Source organism: Sciurus carolinensis, chromosome 3 (assembly GCF_902686445.1).
Source record: "Sciurus carolinensis chromosome 3, mSciCar1.2, whole genome shotgun sequence".
NCBI lineage: Eukaryota > Metazoa > Chordata > Mammalia > Rodentia > Sciuridae > Sciurus > Sciurus carolinensis.
The window spans coordinates 27,903,974-27,915,665 of NC_062215.1; the positions used below are offsets into that span (position 1 = coordinate 27,903,974).

Below are 11,692 nucleotides of genomic sequence, written 5' to 3' on the forward strand. Positions count from 1 at the left end.
ATAAACATTGATGTGGCTGCATCACTGTAGTATGCTAATTTTAAGTCTTTTGGGTGTAAACCGAGGAGTGGGATAACTGGGTCAAAAGGTTTACACAGACTGTAATCTATGTGCCTAGCTTAAACTGTTTGGCAATTGCAACTCCCACGTCACAGTCTCTTAAAAAGAGGGAAAGAGGCTTGAGATGACGGTTTATCGTTTTCATAACCCCTTGAATTCGTGAAATTCACATTTATTTCTAGACAGTCCTTAGTCTGACCTAAAACATCCTTGGCCCACATAGTTATTTGTATGAAGGCATAATTTCAGATACAGGGTTACCCCAAAACAACAACTAAAACAACCAACAAGAAAATGAAGTTGAAGGAATCCCCAGAGTCTTGCTCGAAGTATTCATGACAGAACGCGTGAAGGATGTGGTGATTCCGTGGGTGCCCTGCCAATCTGACTTTTGGGGGTTAAGTCAGAGAGATCTCCAAGTTCCTTCAGTTACCCTCAAGCACAAGTATTGGCCTGCCATGGACATGGAAGGATTGCCATTTTTGCCCGTGACAACAGGATTATGAGTTTGCCAGGGGAGCGTCTCCCAAGGCAATGGGATCTCTGAATCTTCTGGCGATTGGTCTTTTGAGAATAGAGCATGTTTGACAAAGGGCAACGTAAGTTAAAACACAAAGCGCTGGAAAACAGAAGGCTCATTACATTTGGCACTGGATTCACTTCCCAGAAGATGCCATTTCCTGTGCTTCTGTGCCGGGGGCACTGAATACTGGCAGAGAAAAGCCATGCAGCCAGGCTGATTGACACCCCCGCAAATGCATGCATTTCGAGCTTGGTTAGGCCCTTGGACTACCCATTAATTCGTCCCTATTTATCTTCCTTTCTATTCTTCACAGCACTATCAGAAGAATTTTCCCCATGCAATTCGGTGTGTTTTGAAAACACCATTTTTATAAAGGGCTACGTTCTCTTCCATCATATGGCTGTTTAATAATGTATTTAAACATTCTCTTATTGTTAAGCTTGAAGGTTGTTTCCAGTTTTCAGCTGTTATGAATAATGTTGCCATGGATATCTTTGTACTCAATCTTCAACAAATCCCTTATTATTTCCTTACAGTAGATTCCTACATGTAGACTTGCTAAAGTAGAAGAGTATGAAATTTAAATATGTGTACATACATACATATGCATGTTTATAATATAAATAATGCATGATTATTATAGAAAAAATGTATTAATATAGAGCAACATGTATCATTCATAACTCCAAATTTCAGAGATTAGCACAGTTAACATTTTACTGTACAGTCTCTTGAAAATGTTTTATGCATATATTGTCATGAAGTCTTCAAAAGGCTCATTATGTTTCTTGCCAAATTGCTGTCCAGAGGAACACGTTAATATTCACTCTACCTGCTGCATGTGAGCACCATGATTATTATAATTAAAAAATCAATATGTTGGGAAATAAGATTTCCTTGTTGTTCTGTTAGAATTTATATTACTCCAGTGAAGTTGATTATTATTTTGCATGTGTTTTTTTTTAATTTCTTCTTTTGCAAATTAGTTTTCTTGTTCTCTTCCCTTTTACCCCTCATTTGGGAGGGTAAAGTTGGCTAAAAATATAGAAAAATGCAAAGAAGGAAATAACAGTCACTCAAATACTCATCACACTGAATTAACCACTGCTTTTATTTTTGTAAAAATTGTTCTCAGTCTGCCTGTGTTTATAAGTTGGTTATGTAAGCAGTGAATGACTATGTTGGCCCCTTTTGAAACACATCATACCACAAACTACAATTCATCTGCAGTGACTTTCCAAATTTTATTTCTCTTCACAGGTAGAGGACTAAAACACACACACATGCACTCTCTCTCTCTCTCTCTCTCTCTCTCTCACACACACACACACACACACACACGTGCATGCAATGTATCTGAAGAACATATATAATGTGGTCTTATTTCTGCATCTTTCTTTAATTCTCTTTTTTTTCAACCAATATGAGCTTGAAATATTCACATCAATATCCTTTATGTCATTTTATTCTTTTAAGCTGCCAGGTAGACTCTCTGGGTTGACAGTATATGTATACCGTATGGGGATTTATTTGTCTATTCTCTTATGTTGGACATTTAGTTTGCCTAATTGCTTCCCAAGGAGTATCATTTCTTGGAGTGTATAAGAAAGTTTTATTTTTCTCAATAAATATAACAGTGCTCTGTCCGACTTTCTCTTGTCCCCTCCTGCTGGGGAGTGGGATCCCTTAATGACAGCTCATTTGAATCAATAAAGTCACTTTCAGTTATTAAACAAGTCCCACTGGCTTTTTAACAGTCAGTAATGTGCATTTTTATCATTGCAATCTTACATTCTATTCAAAGCAATCTCTTTTTCCTCTCCCCGTCCCCTGTTCCCAAACCACCTGTGGTTCTAATGCTTTGGATTGGGGTGGGGAAACAATACACTGCTCATGACTTCTTGTCCCTACTTTTTGTTTCTCTTCTTCTCCCTCTGGTTGTTGGCTAAGAGGACAGGGAGGGATAAGCATGTCGTCTTTTCAAGGGCCCAGCCTGGAGCTCCTCTCTGCGGTTGGTTGTATGCAGTTTCCCAGATGCCTGGTTTCATTGTGGAGGAGTGGTGGGAGGCTGGCCACCCACAGCCCACCACATTCCTCTGACACAGAAGTCATAGGGTACTTCCAGTGCAGCAGAGAGCAGAGTCCAGACTCTTGCTCTCTGTGGCCTCTTAACTCTGGGTCTACTAGACAGAAGCAGGATTTACTGTTTACACTTATGGGAATTGAAAACTGGAGAAGACATCAGTGCACCTAACCTCTTTGGCTGCAGCTCTCTGTCTTCTCTTTTATCAAGTCATATGGTCTCCTGGCGACGAAGTAGAAATCTAACCAGATATAAATATGTCATTATCCATTGTTTTATAAACATCTCCAGGCTTCTTCCAGTGATTGATTCTCTTGACCATTCAAATTCCAAGCTAGGGAAATTGGAAGAATTTCTTCCCCTAAATTCTTCTCTTCCTCCTAGTTCTACTCCATAGAATAGAAGGGGTAGGGTTGGTATGCCAGCTCTCTGAAATGCTGCCTCTGCATAGGTTCCCAGGGGAGAGGCCTGCCTATGACATTGGGCATTTCTCTGTACCTAGAGAATGTGGAGCACTTATCCTAGGTCGTTCTAGGAAAAAAGGAAAACATTCCATTTTGTGTCTCATACCATCTTTTTACTATAGTTTGCAAGATTTGATTGGGTTTCTGAACAGCCTTAGGCCAATTTTCTTATGCAGGCATGTGAGTATTTTGGATGGAAGACCTTGGACGAGAACCTGTTGAGTCACAGGGTATGCATGTCTTCAGTTTTAACAGATGTTCCAAGTTGTCTTTCAGTGTGAACTCTCACAGTAGTACAAGAAATTATTTCTCTAAATTCTCATCATATTTGACACTACTTTTTATCTTATGGAACCAGGTACAGGATAAAACTGGGACAGATAGAGTCTGTAGATGGAGTAAGCACCAAGACAAGCTAGAACAGAGATCAAAGGAACTGCAGATGGACACTCCCCATATCAGCCCCAGAGATTCCATGAGAACACTGTGGAAAAAAGGATCATCTTCCATCTGCCAGATCCACACCAAAACCATCTTTCACGTAAGAACTTTCTTGAAGTTTTTTCTTCTCTTTATTCCTGATGTTTCAACCCAAGGTTGACAGAAATTTTTCTTCAATAAAAATTAAATTTAATAAGTGAGAAGTTGCACATGTGCCAATATCCACTCAGAGAAGTTGGAATAGAATTTAACACCCTCATATTCTGGCCTCCTGCATGGAATCAATGCTATTGATCAGAGGAACTAAGTTGGCCAGAAAGCTGCTTTCTTAAGAAAAGGATCTCATCAGTCTGCTGGTAGAAATTCACAGCAAGATGTGGAAACATTTTCATAGAATTTCAGAGAATTCTCTGTGCAGACTAAGCTAACAAATTCATAGAAGAGGAGTGTGTACTTCATAGTTGCTCTGTTTTTATCATTGACACTTAAGGTTATTCTGCATTCCGTGTCTTACAAGACTATTACTTATTCCCAAAAGAAAGGAAGGGGTTGCTCTTCATTTGTGGGCTATCAATCAGAGATCAATTGAAAGCAGATCCATTATGATAATTGTGGTCTAACAAATTTGTGGTAGGTATCAGACCATGTACCTTTGAGAAAGAGACTAGGGAGTTAACAGTTTAAAAAGGTAGTCAAAAGTTAGGAAAGAATGGTCACTAACCAGTCTGGAGGCAAATGAATGAGTTGGAGTTTGCAGGGAAATCTAGAAGTTAGGAACATCCGGAAGGGAGTTTGGTCCAGTGGTTCATAGCAGGCTGGCTTCTCTTTATGCTATCAGCTCTGTGAGTTGACAGCAAACAATGGATGGTCATCCTGGGGTGCTGTCACTCAATAAGACTGTCAAGATTGATAGTTGGGAGAGAATATTGAATGCAAAATGGAAGCAAGCCTGGAGCAACTAGACTTTGCTGGTACATCACTGACCTTACAGACTGATGGTTGCTACTTCTGCCTCCAAAATTTCTTACCCATAATTATGCAGGGAAGGAGATCTAAGGAAGTACAGTTCTTAGTTTAAGCAAGTTGACAATAGAACAATACTATCTACTCCTTATTGAGCTGATGTTCATACATACTTCTATCATGTACATTTAGCTTCTAAGAAATGGCAATAAGAAAATGAGTTAACACAATATAATTATTCCTTTGTAAGACTTGTTTCTAAAGGAGGGTAGGTAAAGCTTCACTATATCCATATTTGGCGGACATCTGTCCCTTTTCTAGATGAATCACACTCCCATTTGACATCCCATTACTTAAGTACTGAGTTATAAGGTTGGATGAATAGATAAAGAAAATATGGTATGTACACACAATGGAATATTACTCAGCCATAAAGAAGAAAGAAATTATGGCATTTACTGGTAAATGGATGGAACTGGAGACTATCATGCTAAGTGAAATAAGCCAGTCCCCAAACACCAAAGACCAAATGTTCTCTCTGATATGTGGGTGCTAATTCACAACAAGGGAGGATGGGGAGGGTAAGAATAGAAGTTAATTGGATTAGACAAAGGGAAACAAAGGGAAGCGGGGAGGGGACTAGGAAGGACACTTGAATTGATCGAAGCATAACTTTCCTAGCCTTGTTTTTGAATGTACGATGAGGGTAACTCCACATTATGTACAACCACAAGAATAGGATCCTAAATAGAATAAGTTATACTCCATGTATGCATAATATGCCAAAATACATTCTACTATCAGGTATAACTAAAAAGGATAAATAATAATTAAGAAAAAGGTTAACTTAAGAAATGGGTAAAGGAGAGAAATGAGAAAAGGGAAAAAAAAAAAAAAGAATCAGGTAATGTTCATATACTCAATATCAAAACAAGGGAGGTACTCTTGGCTATTTCGGCTCATTCTTCCGGAACCAGTACTGTGACCACAGCTGGCAGCTATAGCTATTTCCTTCCAGCATGTCTTCCCTATTTCCTTTACTCTCCACAGGTGCTTTAGCTGGTCATATGCCTTTGTCTATAAGGGGGGCCGGAACCTTTATTTCTGCATGTGGTTGTTAGTGTTTGGCATTAACTTTGACCACAGGGCACTGTGTAACTAAGATATGGAACAGAGGATTTCTTGTGCTCTAGATGTGCTTTTCACATCCTGATTACAGAGAAGCAATTTAGTTTTCTTTCAATAGCCAGGATCAAACACCTCAACAATACAATAGCCCTGTTTGCCCATTGTTTTGCTGGCTCAAGGAGATCAAAGTGACAGTGTCAACTTTTAACTTAATGGCATAACTACTGTGTCCTCTGACAAAAGTCCCTTAGTTCTCTTAGGAACTAGAACTTAAAATCCAGCAGAGATGGTGGTTATGAGACTGGGGAAAATTTTTTTCTAGATGACCACTAGGAGTAACAGCAAGTATTGCCACTCTCATTTCTAGCCATTGAATCCCTGGTCTGTGAATACTGGCTAAGGAAAAGTATCACCATGCATTGGTCACAGATATAAGAGTATGTGCTACCTATTGGGAGTGAACAAGCCAACCCTGCAAGGTATTGTCACCCAACTAGCATTCTCATCCGTTCTGCAATTCAGTTGTATCAGGGTGCTAGGGAACATGGTAACATCAGTAAATCATAAAATCATGACGGCATTGCTGAAAAGGAGTTCCCTAGGTGGAAGCAATGCTATGTGGTTTCATCAATATGGTGGACCAGAGTAAGTAAGGAAGAGGCAGTAATGGATGCTGTAGACTAGATTATGGCATCAAGATTAAGAACTGGATAGAACTCTGAGCTGATTTGGTGAACAATGCTGACCTTGCCATCTAAAGCAAAGTGATTTTGTTAGTTCATACTATTTGCTATGCAGAGTTAAAGAATTGACTAGAATGATTGATGGATACCAGGTACCAGGGGAAGTATTGACTTAACTCCATCTGTCGCAGTTGCAGTGATCATGAAGTTAAGTTTATAATATGCCTCTGCCGTTTGTTAGAGATTCCTTTCTTCTGACATCTGTTCAGAATCACTGCTCTTCCCAATGTGCATTGACTTTATCATGGTAATATTTGTAACACTTCCAAAAATATGACATTGGTTTATTATTTTCATAAATTGAGGCAAATCTAGTGTTTTCTGTGTGGATTTTTATGTAACACCAGCCCTCATCTTGTGGTGTCTGGAGACCAATGTGGGGATTCTGCCAGTGTTTGAGTGTGCCTACTCACTTTACCTCATGATAACCATGGGTTGGGTTTAGGAACTTCCTATTCCCGCTGTGAGATCCATCTAGGTCAAAGTATCATAATTACATGGTCTTCATAGGGCCCTATTCAGGTGTCCAGAATCTCATGTCATTTTAAAGTCAAAGTTCAATAATCCCTGAAGGATCTATATATTCCCTCTTCCATGCACATTATCCTGGCAAATGGCCGCTGGTTATGCTGGTAAAGACTAGGAGAAAGATTTGAAGTATAAATTTTGTCCGTGTAGTCACGTCCTTTCTCAAGGGGACCTGGTTGTCCAGGGGTCTATAAACCGGCTCAAGTTTGGGAATTAGTTGTGAACTACAACTCTATTTTATTAACACAAGATAGACTCTTCTTTGACCCTAACCCTTTTCTTTTTCTTATACAAGTCCAAACTCTAATTTACTGCCCTTTCATTTCAATCCCAAGGACTATGTGATTAATTAGCTAAGACCAAAGATCTCTGGTTTCAACTACTTTGGTTATTGCTTTGGCTCTCTTCATGGTGGAATTATGTGGAAAGAAAAATAAGCCTGCAGCTGGTTAGAGAGAAAGGCAAGAAATTTGACTTCAAGAGGAAAAAGCATGGAACAAGACTGAAGAATTTCTTTAGAGACTTTCCCTGGGCTTCTTCAACCTCTCACCCTTGTGCATCCTTAGGGCTGAGAGCCATGCCTGACCCATTGTGCTCAAGGTCTTTTGAATCATTAAATCGCCCAACTGATTGCTCAATAAATCCATGGGTGGTTTAGAATTAATTTATTTTTGCCAACTTCAATATTCCAGATTCTGTTATTTCCTGGCTCAAATTTTATAATTGGATTTTCATTGACCTTGGTGATTTTTCTTCAGGCCTTGAACAAAAGGCAGGACTTCTCACCAGGAGCTGTCAGCTCCATGCTACCCTAGAATCCCTTGCCTTCTGACAGATGTGCAAACTATGTCAGCCTTCAAGGCCACATCAATTTGATGCCTGTTGGGGCAAATGATGACCTGAGTAAGCTCCCACTATTTTTTTTCTCAGTTCCTACATGGAGGTAGTTATGTAAAATGATAAAACTATGCCCTCTCAGTTCCTCATAGATTGCTCTCCACGGGTCTTCCTAGCTGCTTGATAATCATGTTATTCTCTGGGGATTCCACGCCTCTTCCATAGAGCAGCTCTTCCAAGGATTCAACTCCACCATGCACGTGACCTTCCCTTATGCCGCCATCCCTTCCTTGGTTCCCTTGTTTCATTGTTCCAATTTTTACTAAAATGGTTTGTTCCTTCTCAATTTCCCAGTCTGCTCATGTCACTTCCTTTCTCAACCTCAAATAGCCTATTGATGCAAATGATTTCCAAATCTGAGTTCCAGGAGCAGACATCTAACTTTGAACCCCACATTTCCAGATATCTGGTAGATATTTTACTTGAAGGTGGTTTTATGTCCTTGAAATCAATGCATTTTAAACTGAAATCATAAGTTTTGTCTGGTTCTCCCACCTATGCCAATCATGACACTTCCCATCACTCAGGGTTCAAAACTTGATATGCCACCTGATCCACTTTTCGCTGTCCCTTCATTATAAAATATTGTCAAATTCTGTAACTTCTGACTTAACTCAGGGGAGTTCTGCTACAGGAAACCCTGGGGACCACCCTATTGTGGAATATAGCAGACAGAGAAAAGGTGGGACCAAGTAGAACCTGTATTGAAGAACTCCACCCATCTGTAGAAGGCCGGCTTCATTGAAAGGGGCTCTAGTGAGACTAAGCACTTATTTTTATTTTAGGATGTGGTGCACTCAGGTGTATTGCCTACACTGTATGGCCATGTGTTTGGGCTGACTCTATGGTAACCAGCCAGCCCCACTCAGTAGCTGCATCCGCTATCTCCCCAGAGCATTTGAAGCACCTGAACTTGCTTTCCTCCATATTAGGTTGTCAGTTCTATTGCATGCATTGTCGATTCTCTCCCTACCCAGACTTAATTTCCATTCTACGATGTCCGTCACCCTCCTTCTTCTCTCTATTTTCATTCTGGAAAATATTTATGAATAAATAGTTTTATATGATGGCTGGCAGCGCAGCCTCTCCTGTATCGCTGTCAGGAGTAAGTGAGGAGATGATCCTGTGGGCGGTGGAGCCCAAACTGGGAATTGTATGGCCCCGCTGATCATCTGTCTGGCTGACCCTCCCACCCAAGCCATCTCAGCACTTCCCCCTGAAGACAGTCAGATGGAAGCTGGTCCAGGGATAGGGGCCGCTTGGGCTGCTGCTTCTCAGGTCCTTCCATCTTTTCCTTCTGTTGTGACCTTGTTCTTCACTGCTATGCCTTCTCTTCTTCCCCAGATGCTTCTGCGTCTTCTGAAGGGATTTATTCACTCTGGATCTTCTCATCTGTTCCTGAGCCTTTTGGGGAACCCCCTCTCTTTGAAGGGAGCTAGGTCTGGGCCTTTGCTGCACTCTGGCCCAGGTACGTCAGGATACCCGGCGCTTTTTCTTGCCTCTCTTTTTCCTGTCACTTTTCTTTCTCATACTCTCTGTTGCCTCTGGTCACCCCTTTCCCTTCCTCCAGCAAATCCCGGAACAGGGTCACAGGAGCTCCTGCCTCTGCTGCATCAAGTTGAGACAGTGAATTCTGATGCCTGGCTTCCTTAGGAACTCTGTGCGGGCCTCTTGCTGAGCAAGCAGTACCCTCCGCTCCCGCTCCTTCTCTTCCTCCCTGACCTGACCCCCTTCACGTCGCATTCAGGAGACATCGCCTTTGTTTGGAAAATGTCAGCTTTTCTTGGGCAGATGTTCATGGTGATGTAGCTGTCCGCAGACTGGGGGACCTGCCTTCTAGCATTTCCAATTGGTGGGAGGATACCTTCCGTCTTCTTAAACCAGTCCATAGACGTGTGTGAGTGAGAACTGTGTTGGGCTGACAGATCTGGCTCTATGAGAATGTTATAGGCCAGACTCTAAGGAAAATGACTCAACAGACTCCATTTTGCTTTGAGACTCCATGTTATGTAGGAAATAAGCTTCTCCCATGGGGACACCCCGCCTCTGTGCCCATCATCACTTAGTGTGACATGTTTAATAATATACAATGGCAACTCCTATGTAGTGAAGAATTGCTCTCTTTTGATCCCTATTGCTCCTAAACAATGTACCATGTGAACAGTGATTGTGTGGATGTTAGTAACCATTCTTTAGTTTGTACCTAGGTAAGGGTCATTCTGACCCACTTCCCCCTCTGTCGATGATCTCATGATGTTAATGTGTAATTTTGAATCATAGCAACAGACACTTATGATTAATGTGATTTTTGGTATAAGAACCCCTACAACCCTGTGGTCAGGGCTGTTCTCCCAATAGCCATTTTTTGGGGTATTGTGTGAGACAGTCAGCTGGCCAGCTTAATAAAGACTCTCAAATTTGGACTTCTCAGTGGTGATCGGTCTGTTCTTAAGTTGCACACTGTAACAAGAACGTGTGTGTGTGCACACAAGCATGCAGGTGTAGGTTTTTGTAGTGAGGGTGAAGAGACCGATTGTTCTCTATCCCACATAGTTTCTTAAAGAAAATTGGATGAATGAATAAATAAGATCTCTTAGCTAATTATGATAAGCTGTAATATATTTGGAACAGGCATTTTATAGTCATTTTCATTACATATACATAATCCTGTAAGCTCGGAGTAATCACACTGGACCTTTCTTCTTGCAATGTATACATTCTGCCAATTGAGGATCAAGTGACTTACTGCTACCAATATGAATTGAATGACTCTAAGCTCTTTGTTTCTACTTTGAGGTCTGTTTTCTAGTGATCTAGTATGTTAAACATTGTTAGATTGATTCTGAGAGTTTTGAGACAAAACACACCTCTTTATTGATGTCTCTTGGAGAAGCAGTGTGAGATCATCTGTCATGTAATGCCCAGAAAAATGTCCCCCCAGTTCTCGGTATACACTTCTGCCCCTACAGTGTCTCTGAAGAGCCATTTATTCTACTTCCTGGTCTCCTTATTGCTTCTCATCTATTGTAACACTCACCAGACTCTGTCCACTTTCCCACATTGTCTTTCCTTTGTAAATAAGTACATTCCTAGCTTATCCCAATCAGTTATCTTCTTTCTCTATCTCAATAAATATAGTACAAGAATCTGGGTGCTAATGGTTCCAAAATGCTTCATATCTTCCTGAGGAAGGACTATAGTGTAGGAGGGGAGGCAAAAATGTTAATTTTCAATATCATTCCTAAAATATTTGGGAACCACATCTAGCAGTTGTATAGTTGTGTACAACTGAGATGCAAAGTTTGGAAAACCCACTGATCATATTGACCTGAAAAGAATCATTAAATGCCATAAAACAAAGTACTTAAAGGCTGACAACCAGACATATATAGAGTTCAACTTAATCTTATATATTTAAAATTTAGGACATATTATTAATGTAATTTTGTATATCATTCTTTGGTAAACCTAGATACAATAACATCTATCAAACAGAGTGCAAATTACATTATTATGCAAGTAACTAATTCTTTCAACAGGCATGTAGGGAACATTTCTTGTATGTTCACTAGGTGCAGATACAAAGATGACTGAAAATTGGTTATAGCCCTCAAGGAACTTAACGTGTATTTGGCAAGCAAAAAAAATCTAGTATAATGTAATGAGGGTTATAATTACATATAAAAATATAGAAAATAGAGGGTGGGTGACTCTTCTGAAGGGTTGGGAGGTTCTAGAAAATACTTCAGACAGGTGATTGCATACCTCTCATGTTTTGCAGGATAAATGGGAGTGGACAGGTAGACAAAGGGTGAGGGAAACACAAGCAGAGGACACAGAAAACATGAAATCAAGTAGAAAG

The 11,692-nt window shown here is 40.4% G+C and overlaps 1 pseudogene; it reads right to left on the reverse strand.

Annotated features, from left to right (window-relative positions):
* Positions 1–8,998: 8,998 nt before the first annotated feature.
* On the reverse strand, positions 8,999–10,891 carry LOC124979286 (leukocyte receptor cluster member 1-like; annotated as a pseudogene).
* Between the last annotated feature and the right edge of the window lie 801 nt (positions 10,892–11,692).